At 37.1% G+C, this 11,453-nt stretch overlaps 1 pseudogene; it reads left to right on the top strand.

Annotated features, from left to right (window-relative positions):
- The window catches only part of LOC102889953, a 117,230-nt pseudogene that overhangs the window by 101,819 nt on the left and 3,958 nt on the right, over positions 1-11,453 (top strand).

Here is an 11,453-nt window from a genome sequence, read left to right as displayed (position 1 = left end):
TCTACCAGTCTCAATGTGGCTACTTCTCTATATTCTTAGTTAGAGGACTTCTGTTTATCTAGTCTTCGGATGGTTCTCCAGGTAGATTGTTCTATATTTTAGTTGAAATTTTAATGTGATTAATGGAAGGGAAAAGTACAGCTAATAAATTATGTCTAAAATGACACCCAATTGTTTTCTTTCTCTCATTTTTTTTTTGAGCTAAAAGAGGTGATGTGCATTGTGGCTTGTGTTCCTCTACTCAATTTTCAGTGGTACACCCTTATAGATGTGTAAATGACATGTTGAAATAGGACTCAAGGGACAGTGAGAGGGAGAATAAGCCACAGTATACCAGCAACGTCATCAAAGGGTACTAGGAGGGAAACCTTGTATTGTATAGACAAAAATAAATAAGTTTTAGTTAAGGTTGAATGACTTGCCCAAGATCCTAAGTAGTTTTAATATAACTAATTTAGCATCTGATTAAACTAGTTAATAAGGAAACTAAGTCTGTGCATGGCCAAATAGGCTATGATCATGGATGGTACACTTATGTATAGTTCATCTTGATTGGAGGATAGTGATTTTTTTTATTTGTATCAAGTTTTGTTTTAGATATCAACAAATGAGTTAAAGTCTTAAGAAAATTAATTGGAATAATGTATTTCTATTTTGATATAATAGACATAAGCTCACAATAACCAATTAATATCTAACACTTAGATTTCCTTCTCTCAAATTCCAAAATACTGTATTGTGTTATAAGAATGGAGTTCATAGCATAATATAAACTTTGGCTGGCATTGTCATTGGGTAGTAAATTAAATCTATCTATCTATCTATATCAAACTATAAAACATGTTTGCATTTAGCCACAATCTATTATTCTAGAGCAGTGTTTCTCAACAAGGAGCATATTTGCCCCACCCCTACCCTAGGGAACATTTAGCAATATCTGAAGACATTTTTGATTGTCATGACTGGGAAGGTGCTAATGACATATAGTAGATTGAGGCCAAGGATGCTGCTAAACATCCCACGATACACAGAACAGCTCTCTACAACAAAGAATTATCTGGCCCAAAATGTCAAAGGTGCCTCTGTTTAAGAAAACCTGATCTAGAGTGAACTGTTTTAGAACCTCAAATTTACTTGGGAATTAATATTATTTTTAAAATACAGTAGCCCTCCTTATCTGCAGGGGATATGTTCCAAGACCCACAAGTGGATGCCTGAAACTGTGGATAGTACTAGACACTATATTTACTGTTTTTTTCCTATCTATACATACTTATAATAGTTAATTTATAAATTAGGCACAGTAAGAGATTAACAATAGCAATAATAAAATAGAACAATTATGACAAGATACTATAATAAAAGTTATATGGATGTGATCTCTCTCTCAAAATATCTGATTGTACTGTATTTACTTTTTTTCTTTTTGTGATGATGTGAAATGAAGCAATGCCTATATGATGAGATGAAGTGAGGTAAATGATGTAGGAAGACATTGTGATATAGCATTAGGCTATTATAAGGGTCACTTGAACACAAGCAGAGTGATGCTGAGACAGTTGATCTGATAACTGAGATTGCTACTAAGTGACTAATGTCTTCCATCCACAAATTTAATGCCTTTTCCATCTTAACTAAGCACTTACCATGCACTGTGGTCCTAACTTTTGCACTTTGAGGAGCGACAGCACAACTAGCACAGATTTATTTTTCCTTCTTCACAATTTCATGGAAAGAAGTTTCATTCTTATCATAGATCATAGCAACCCCGACATATGATTTTTTTTTTCTTTTCTTACTAAGTCAAGGATTTTCACCTTTTCAATTAAAGAAAGTATTTTAAGGCTTCTCTTTGGCATATCCAAATCGCCATCATCACTACTCTGTGTTTTGGCATCATTATTAAGTAAAGTAAGTTTACTTGAACACAAGCACAGAGATATTGCAATAGTTTATCTGATATTAAGTTGGCTACTAAGTGGCCCGGATATGCTGGACAAAGGGATGATTCACATCCTGGGAGGGATGGAGTGGAACAACACAAGATTTCATCACACTACTCAGAATCATGCACAATTTAAAACTTATGAATTGTTTATTTCTAGAATTTTCCATTTAATATTTTCAGACTGCGGTTGACTGCAGCTAACTGAAACCGTGGAAAGCAAAACCACGGATAAGGGAGTGGGTGGGAAACTGCTGTACAGTTTTGATAATCTTAAGAGATCATATTTAGAATCTGAGACAAATGCCAATCACTCTGCAGTGATTGAAGCCAATTTGATACGAATAGCTTTTAAGACCCAGAAGAAGTATCAGCCAAGTGCAGAGTGCTTTTCTGTTGGCTTTCTCTCTGTCTATGTTTTGAATATATTTTCATTCATTAAAAGAAGCTAATGAAGTTTAATGTATTTTGAGAGTGTCTATTGTGTAATTTTATCATGTATTTTATCACTAAATTAAAGTGAAGAATCCACATTCTCACACAGTGCAAGACAAAATATAATATACTGAAGGAAAAGTCCAATTATCTAAACAAATGTTAGCTATCGTGGGATTTTTGTGTTTTATTATATTAAATTGTCTCTGCCTAATTAAATATTTCAATTCTAAAAGCCAAAAGGTCAAAAAGAGATAATGATGTATTAATGGTAATTCTTAACCAAGCAACAAATATTTATTAAGCTTCTTTTACGGGCTTGGCAAAGTGCTAATAAGGAATACAGAAACCTAAAATATAATGCTATTTGTTTTTTATTGAATTGATTATGTGCCAACTATTTGCATACATTTATCTCATTTAATTTTACCTAATTGTTTATCATGAGGTGTAGGTCATATTCCTCCAATTATATGGGTGAAGAAACTGAGGCCCAGAGAGATTAAGTGACTTGTTCAAGGAAACTTAGAAAGTGTTGGAGCTATGATTCATTCAAACAGATTGGTTTGACTTTAAAGATCATTCTCCTAAATACAGCTCTCTACATCCTCCTCAAGGAAGAGATACTTTCTTTGAGCTGGGGCCAAACCAACAACCAAAGGATACCTGTGGAATATGCTCTGTGGTCCTTTATTTGATCAGGTGGACTGCTCCTAACTGAGAGAAGTAAGGCTGATGCATGTAAAGCAATAAAATATTGCCCTCAAGAATATATGATGAAAACAGAGTATCTCATGTTTTTTCTGTGTCCTTTCAACCCTTCCTTAAAAATAATAGCAGCATCTCTTCAGTTTTTCCACATTATTCTAGTATAGAGAGAGTCAAGGCTAGTGTGACCTATGGAATAATTCCATTATCTTTTCAATTCCAGCTCAAAGTGCTGTGTGCTGTAGGAATAAATAAGACACAGTCCTCTCTATCCTCAAGGATACTGATAACCTCTGGGTCCTGTGGTTTTTCCCAGTGCAAGTAGTTACAGATCTATTCTAACTCTGGTCCCTTCGGTAGCCAGTATTCTTCTAATTTTGAGTATTATACTAAAACTTCAAAGGAAGGGAAACATTTTCTTCCCCCAGAGGTAAACAGAAGCTACATTCTCTGGCATTATTGTATTGTGCATTTTATATTCTTTGGAATCTCATACCTGGGTTGATTTCTCCCCTCCACCACCAAGCTTTTTCTGTCCAACTGCTGCTTGTTCTTCAGGGTCTTACTGTACGAAGTAGTTCCTGGTCACCTCAGCCCATATTGATATCTCCATTCTAGAACAATTGGGCAGAATCAGCTTCGAGTCTCAGCTTATTGGCTGTGTATTGTATGTAAGTCAAGTCATTTTGCCTCTCTGACCTTCTGTTTCCTTATAGAATGAGGAAAAACTTGTACCTTCCTCAGGGAATTCAACTCAGTGTGATTGCACATGTGAGATACTTAACCCAGTGTCAAGCAAATAATAAATACTTAGTAAACAACAGCTATCATTATTATTATCATAATAGTCATCATCATCATTGCTATTAAATACAAATTTAGTCATCTCATTCTCTGGCTTATGTAACTTCACTGGCTCCCAGTTGCCTAAATAATCAAATCCAAACTTCTTAAGTTAGCGTTTATTATCCGGCTCCCACGTACTTTTGCAGTCTTTTCCTCTATATGCTCTCTTTAATGTTCCCTTAATTCTTTGATTGCATACTATTAATGCTCCAACCCATCTGCCATGGTTCTCATTGTTTCTTACAACTTCCAGGGTTTTAATTGTTTCAGGCCTTTATGGGTACTTTCCCATCTCTCAGAAATAGCTGTCTCCCATCCTGAAATGCCTCTGAATCCAGCTGTATAAGGTCTTTTCCAAATTTCTGTCATTCATTCATTCATTCATTCATTCATTCATTCATTCAAGAAGTATATGTTGAATACCTACTGTGTATCAGGCCCTATCCTGGGTGCTGGGGCTTTAGCAGTGAACAAAACTTCATATAAAGGGATCAAAATCCCTCCTCACAGAACTTGCATTGCTAATCAGTTAATTTAAACAGTTCAGTTTAACAAACATTTGTTGTCTATCTACAATGTGCCCAATACTATGCTAAGCACTGAGGGCACAAAATTGAGTATAACTTAACCCCTAGCCTCAAGGGTATAGTCTGGAGAAAGAAGACTTCTAAACAGATACTTTGCATGGATTGTGGTAGGAAGCCCAATAGAATTAAACCCAGGGTTTTGTGAAAGTACAAAAGAGGGGCACACAGTTCAATCACGGGAGAAAAAAAGAGTTTAGAGAAAGCTTTTCTGGAGGAAGTGATAGAACTGAGTCTTGAGGAAAGATGGAGTTTTTTTAGTAACAATTTTCTAATTTTTCAATTAGAGTTGGCATATAATATTATATTAGTTTATATATCAGGTATATAACACAGTGATCAGACATTTATATAACTTATGAAGTTATCACTCCATTAAATCTAGTACCCATCTGACACCATACATTGTTATTACAATTTTATTAACTATATTCCTTATGCTATACTTTACATCCCCATGACTATTTTGTAACTATAATTTGTACTTCTTAATTCCTTCCTCTTTTTCACATCCCGCCAACCCCCCTTTCCATCTGATAACCATCAAAATGGTCTCTGTATCTATGAACTTGTTTCTGTTATTTGTTTATCTCGTGCTCTATATTCCACATATAAGTGAAATCATATGGCATCTGTCTTTCTCTATCAGACGTGCTCCACTTAGCAAAATACCCTCTAGGTCCATCCACGTTGTTGCAGATGGCAAGATTTTCTTATGATTTTATAGCTGAGTAATATTTCGGTCTATATATGTACTGCCTCTTCTTTATCCATTTATCCATTAATGGACACACAGATTTCTTCCATATCTTGGCTATTGTAAATAATGCTGCAATGAACATAAGGATTCACATGTCCCTTTGAAGTAGTTTTGAGTTTCTTCAGATAAATGCCCAGAAGTGGGATAACTGGGTCTTTCTTGTCCCTTGTTATAGCCTTTGTTTTAAAGTCTATTTTGTCTTGTATAAGCATTGCTACCCCAGCTTTTTTCCCCATTTTCATGAACTACCTTTTTCCATTCCTTTACTTTCAGTCTGTGTCTTTCAATCTGAAGTGAGTCTCTTGTAGGCAGCATATGTAAGGGTCTTGTTTTCTTATCCATTCAGCTACCCTACCTTTTGATCAGAACATTTAATCCACTTACATTGAAGTAATTGTTAGATGTGTAGTTATTGCCACTTTATTATTCATATTTCTGAAAATTTTTCCTTGTTCTTAAATCTCTCTAATATTTCTTGTAATACTGGTTTGGTGCTGATGAACTCCTTTAGCTTTTTCTAGTCTTGGAAGGGCTTTATCTGTCCTTCAATTCTAAATAATAGCTTTGCTGGGTGGAGTAATCTCAGTTGTAAGGTCCTTGCTTTTCATCCCTTTGAAAATTTTGTGTCAATCCCTTCTGGCCTGCAAAGTTTCTGTTGAGAAATCAGCTGATAGTCTTATGGGAGCTCCCTTGTGGGTAACTGCTTTTTTCTTGTTGCTTTCAGGATTCTCTCTTTATCTTTAACCTTTGTCATTTTCATGATGATGTATCTTGGTGTGGGTCTTTTGGGGTTCATCTTGTTTGGGACTCTGTACTTTCTGGGCTTTTATGTCTATTTTCTTCACCAGATTGGGGAAATTTTTTGTTATTATTTCTTCCAATATATAAGTCTTCATTTCCTTCTTCTCTCTCTTCTCCTTCTGGTATGCTTGATGTTGTCTCAGAGGCCCCTTAAACTATCTTCATTTTTATGGATTCCTTTTTCTTGTTGCTGATCTGATTGGGTATTTTCTGCTACTTCTATTTTTTACAGGATGCTCTTTTTTTAATTTAAAAATTTTAATTGAAATATAATAGACAATGAGTTGATCATATTTACAGTATAAATTCAATGAGTTTTTTCCAATTATAACCAATATCCAATAATATATTATTTCAGGTGTACAGGTGTATAGCATAGTGATTAGAGATCTACACAGTTCACAAAGTGATCCTCCCATTAAATCTTGTACCCTCTAGCCCTTACATATTTATTACAATATTATTGACCATATTCCTATGCTACAGTTTATATCTTCATGACTATTTTGAAACTATCCATTTGTACTTCTTAATTCCTTTACCCTTTTTTCTGACCTCCCAATCCCCCTCCCATCTATTAACCCTTAAAATAGTCCCTGTATCTGAGTTCGTTTCCATTTTGTTGTTGCTTATTTTGTTCTTTAGATTCCACATGTATGTGAAATCATATGCCATTTTTCTTTCTCTATCTGACTTCATTCTGTACAACACCTTCTAGGTCCATCCTGCAATATCTTTTTCCATCCCCTTACTTTTAGTCTATGTGTATCTTTTAATCTGAAGTGAGTCTCTTTTTAGGCAGCATACGTAAAGATCTTGTTTTCTTATCCATTCAGCCACCCTCTCTATTGATTGGAACCTTAATTCTTTTTCAGTTGAAGTACTTGTTAATAGATATGTAGTTATTGTCATTCTTTATTCATACTTCTGATACGTTTTTTTTTCTTTTTAAAAGAGTCCCTTAAACATTTCCTGTAATGTTAGCTTAGTGGCGATGAGCTCCTTTAACTTTTTCTTGTCTGGGAAGCTCTTCATTTGTCCTTCTTATCTAAATGATAGCTTCACTGGATAAAGTAATCTTGGCTATAGATCCTGGGTTTTCATCATTTTGAATATTTTGTGCCAGGCCCTTCTGTCCTGTAGTTTCTTTTGAGAAATCAACTGCCAGTCTTATGGGTGCTCCCTTGTAGGTGACTAATTGTTTTTCTCTTGCTGCTTTTAAGATGCTCTCTTTGTATTTAACCTTTGGCATTTTAATTATAATGTGTTTTGGTGTGGGCCATCTTTTTCAGAACTGTGCCACTGGACACATACTACACAAAGCCACACTAATAATACCAGGAGACTTAGGACCTTTGCCTAGTACATAGAAATAGACACAAAAAGGCAGCCAAAATGGGAAGGCAAAGAAGCAGAAACCATTTGAGAGAACAGAATAGAGCTCCAAGAAAAATGGAGTCAAGCCTTCTATCAGATGCAGAGTTCAAAATGCTGGTTATAAGGATGCTCAATGAACTTAAGGGAAGAGTAGACAAACTCAATGAGCAGTTTAACAAAGAGATTAAAAAAAACATAAAAATAGAGATACAAATTATAAAAGCGAACCAGTCAGGAATGAAGAATACAATATCTGAGATGAAGCATGTATTAGAGGGAACCAATAGAGTGGATGAAGTGGAGGATCGAATCACCAATACAGAGGATGGGGTATCTGAGGACACCCAGTCAAAATGGCAACAAGAAAAAAGAATCCAAAATAATGAAGATAATATAAGAAGCCTATGGGATAATATCAAATGTAAGAAGTTGAAAACTATTTGATGAAATAATGATGGAAAACTTCCCTAATCTGGAGAAGGAAATAGACATACAACATCAGGAAGCCCAGAGTGTACCTTATCTTTTAAATCACTGATTTGATCTTCTGCTTCATCTAATCTACTGTTAATTCTTTCTATGGTATTTATTTCAGTGATTGTATTCACTTCTGACTTGTTCCTTTTTATGTTTTCTATCTATTTGTTAACGTTCTCACTGAGTTCAACTCCCCTAAGTTCACTGAGCATCCTTATAACCAGTGTTTTGAACTCTGCATCCAGTAGATTGCTTGTCTCTGTTTTGTTTATTCCTTTTCTGGAGCTTTGTCCTGTTCTTTCATTCAGGACATGTTTCTTTGTCTCATCATTTTGGCTGCCTTCCTGTGTTTGTTTCTATGTATCAGGTTGGGCTCCAATGTCTCCTGGTTTTGATAGAGTAAACTTATGTAGTAGGTATCCTCTGGGGTGCAGTGGCACAGTATCCTTGATTACCTGAGCTCAGTGCTCCAGGTGCATCCCTTGTATGGGTTCTATGTGCCTTCCTGTTGTAGTGAGCCTTGGTTACTGTTTGCATGTTAGTGTGGCTGACTGGTTGTGAGTACTGGCTGTTGACTACAGTGGAGGAGCTGTTGTGCAGGGGCAACCCTACAGAGCAGGATTCACTTTAGCATGTCTCTGGTGCCTGCTTAGTCTGCCCTCCAGGTTGTAGTCTTTGGTGCTCTGACTGGTCCAAAGCCAGCCCTTGGCCTCCTGGGAGGGGCAAAACCTGTGCACTGCCCAGGGATACCTGGCATGAGCCACCAAGCAATCTGCAGATGGCCACCACCCAAGCTGGGCTTACAGGTACCTCTAGAGGCCAAGCTGAAAACTGAGGTCAACTGCCACTGGTGCTGGGCTTGGGGCTGCTCAGCAAGAGGTATAGGGCATGCCGAGGCCAGTTGTTGCTTATTTAAGCTTTGTGAACCCTTGAGAGATTTTAGGAAATTTCAAAGCATTAGTCAAGACAGACCATTTATATGGAAAATCCACTGGAGGGCTAGGGTGGCCTGCAAGTTGGGTGAGGTGGAGTTTAAGGTAATCACCAGGACAAAGTGACCAGTGTTAGCCATGTTGATGGAGACTCAGATATGGTGGTCAGCTGTCTGCATGGTGTGTGAGGGGAGGGCTTCTGCCAGCACTTTTGTCTGGAAGAAAGCTGCCCCTCCAGCCCTCACTCTGAAGCCTAGACAACTCAGTTCCTCCCCATATGTCCTCGGTGCCTTTAAACTGCTTCCCCAGCACTGGAGCTCAGAACAAGCGAGTCCATCAGCGAGTAAGTCCATGCATGGGCCTTTTAAGAGGAATGCCTGGGATTCCAGCTGCCCTCCGCCTCACTCAGCTACAATCTCTACTAGTTTTCACAGTCAGATGTTGTGGGGACTTCTCTTCCTGACACTGGAACCCTGGACTGGGGATCCTGGTGTGGGTCTAGGACCCCTCGCTCCTCCAGAGGAAACTTTGCAGCTGAGATAGCCCTCCTAATTTTTAACCACCACATACAGATGTGGGACTGGCCATTCTGCATCTCTGCCCCTCCTACTAGTCTTGAGGTGGCCTCTTCTGTATGTACCTAGTTGTAGGACTTCTGTTTAGCTAGACTTCATGTGACTCCTAATGGTGGCTACTCTGTAGTTTAGTTGTAATTTTGATGTGGTCATGAGGGGAGGCAGGCACAGAATTTACCTACTCCACCATCTTGACCAGACCATTGAAAGAAGACTGAGTCTTAAAGTAAGAAGGTAGAAATGACAAGCCAAGCAAGGTGTGTGGTGTATGGCGATCCATAGGTAATTTTGTGTTGCTGAATTTTAAAATTCAGGGCACAGGATGACAGGAGCAAGGTTGAAAGAAGTAGGCCAAGACCTGATCCTGGAGGGCATTCTGTGCTAACACGAAGGAGCTGAAATTTTTATCATATATAGTTGTTTTCAAACATTGACGTGCATCACATTCACTTGTGGAACTTACTTAAAACCAATTAAAACTAATAAATTTGATGCCTAGGGCCCATCCCAGAGCCCATGAATTAGAATCTTTGCTGATCTGTATTTTTAATAGCTCAAAAATTTTCTGATACACTCCAAAATTTGAGTACTTTTGCAATGGGGAGTTATTAAAGGTTTGTTAGTAAGGGCATGACAATAAAATTTATGTTTTGGAAACATCACAATCACTCTGACAGAGCAGAGAATGGATTTACGAGGGAGACTGGAGGTAGAGAGACAAGCCAGGAGTCACTTTTCTAGATGAGAGATGACGAGAGTGTGACTTAAGACCTAGTGGCTGTGGAGATAAGCAGATGGAGATGAATTAAAAAAACTATTAAGTAGTTGAAATTTGCTAGTCTTGGTGACTGATAAAATGTAGGTACAAAAGAGGAAGGAGTTAGGGATCATTTACAGGTCTCTGACTGTGATCTCTATATAAATAGTGATATGTAGTATAGCCACCAACTGAGATTGTTCCCTACAAGAAGGGCCCCTTTTCGATCCTTTACATTACCTGGAATTGCAAGGTCCAGAGAAAGTGCTTAATGAGTACTGAATCAAATGTGACTGAAGAGAGTCAAGGCACCCAAGACCTTTTTCTTCAACAAAGCTTTCTCTTCATTCCTTTATGCAATGACTTTAATTCCAACTTTAGGAAAATCTTTTTTTCTGCATGCCTTATTTACTGCTGCAAATTCTGAAATTAAAGTGTATTGGAATTTAGCTCCCACAGTAGCCATGTAAAGACTTTTTAAAGGTTTGTTTATATTGAGTAGAATGTTTTTTGATAGGCCTGTAATGATAGTAACTTACCTCTTATGCTCGCTTTTGCTGTGTCCCAATAGATTTGATACGTTGTACGATTATCATTTGTTTCTATGTATCTCTTGATCTCTTTTTATTTCTTCTCTGACCCAGTTATTCTTCAGTAGCATGTTGTTTAATCTCCATGTATTTGTGGTTCTTTCTGATTTCTTTTTACAGTTGATCTCTAGTTTCAGAGCATTATGATTAGAGAATATGGTTGGTATGATTTCAACCCTTTTATATTTGTTGGGGCTATCTCTGTGTCCTAGTATGTGGTCAGTCCTTGAGAATGTTCTATGCACACTAGAAAATAATGTATAAGCAACTGTTTGGGGATGAAAGGCTCTGTAAATGTCAATTATGTCCAGTTGGTCCAATGTGTCATTTAAGGATGTTATTTCCTTACTGATTTTCTGTTTGAATGATCTGTTCATATCCAACAGTGGGGACTTAGGTCCCCCACTATGATAGTGTCTGTTTCTCCCTTTAGTTCTGTTAGTAATTGCTTTATATATTTCAGAGCTCCCTGATTGGGAACATAGATATTAAGAACATAGGTATATCTTCTTGGTGCATGATTCCCTTTATCATTATGAAGTGTCTCTCAATATCTTTCTTTATCTTTTTCATTTTGAAGTCTATTTCATCCAATAATAGTACTGCTACTCCCACTTTTCTCTGAATGCCATCTGCTTTAAATATAATTTTCCATTCTTTCGCTTG

Source organism: Pteropus alecto, unplaced genomic scaffold (assembly GCF_000325575.1).
Source record: "Pteropus alecto unplaced genomic scaffold, ASM32557v1 scaffold139, whole genome shotgun sequence".
In the NCBI taxonomy this organism is placed as follows: Eukaryota; Metazoa; Chordata; class Mammalia; order Chiroptera; family Pteropodidae; genus Pteropus; species Pteropus alecto.
This window is presented reverse-complemented; position numbering and strand designations above follow the sequence as displayed.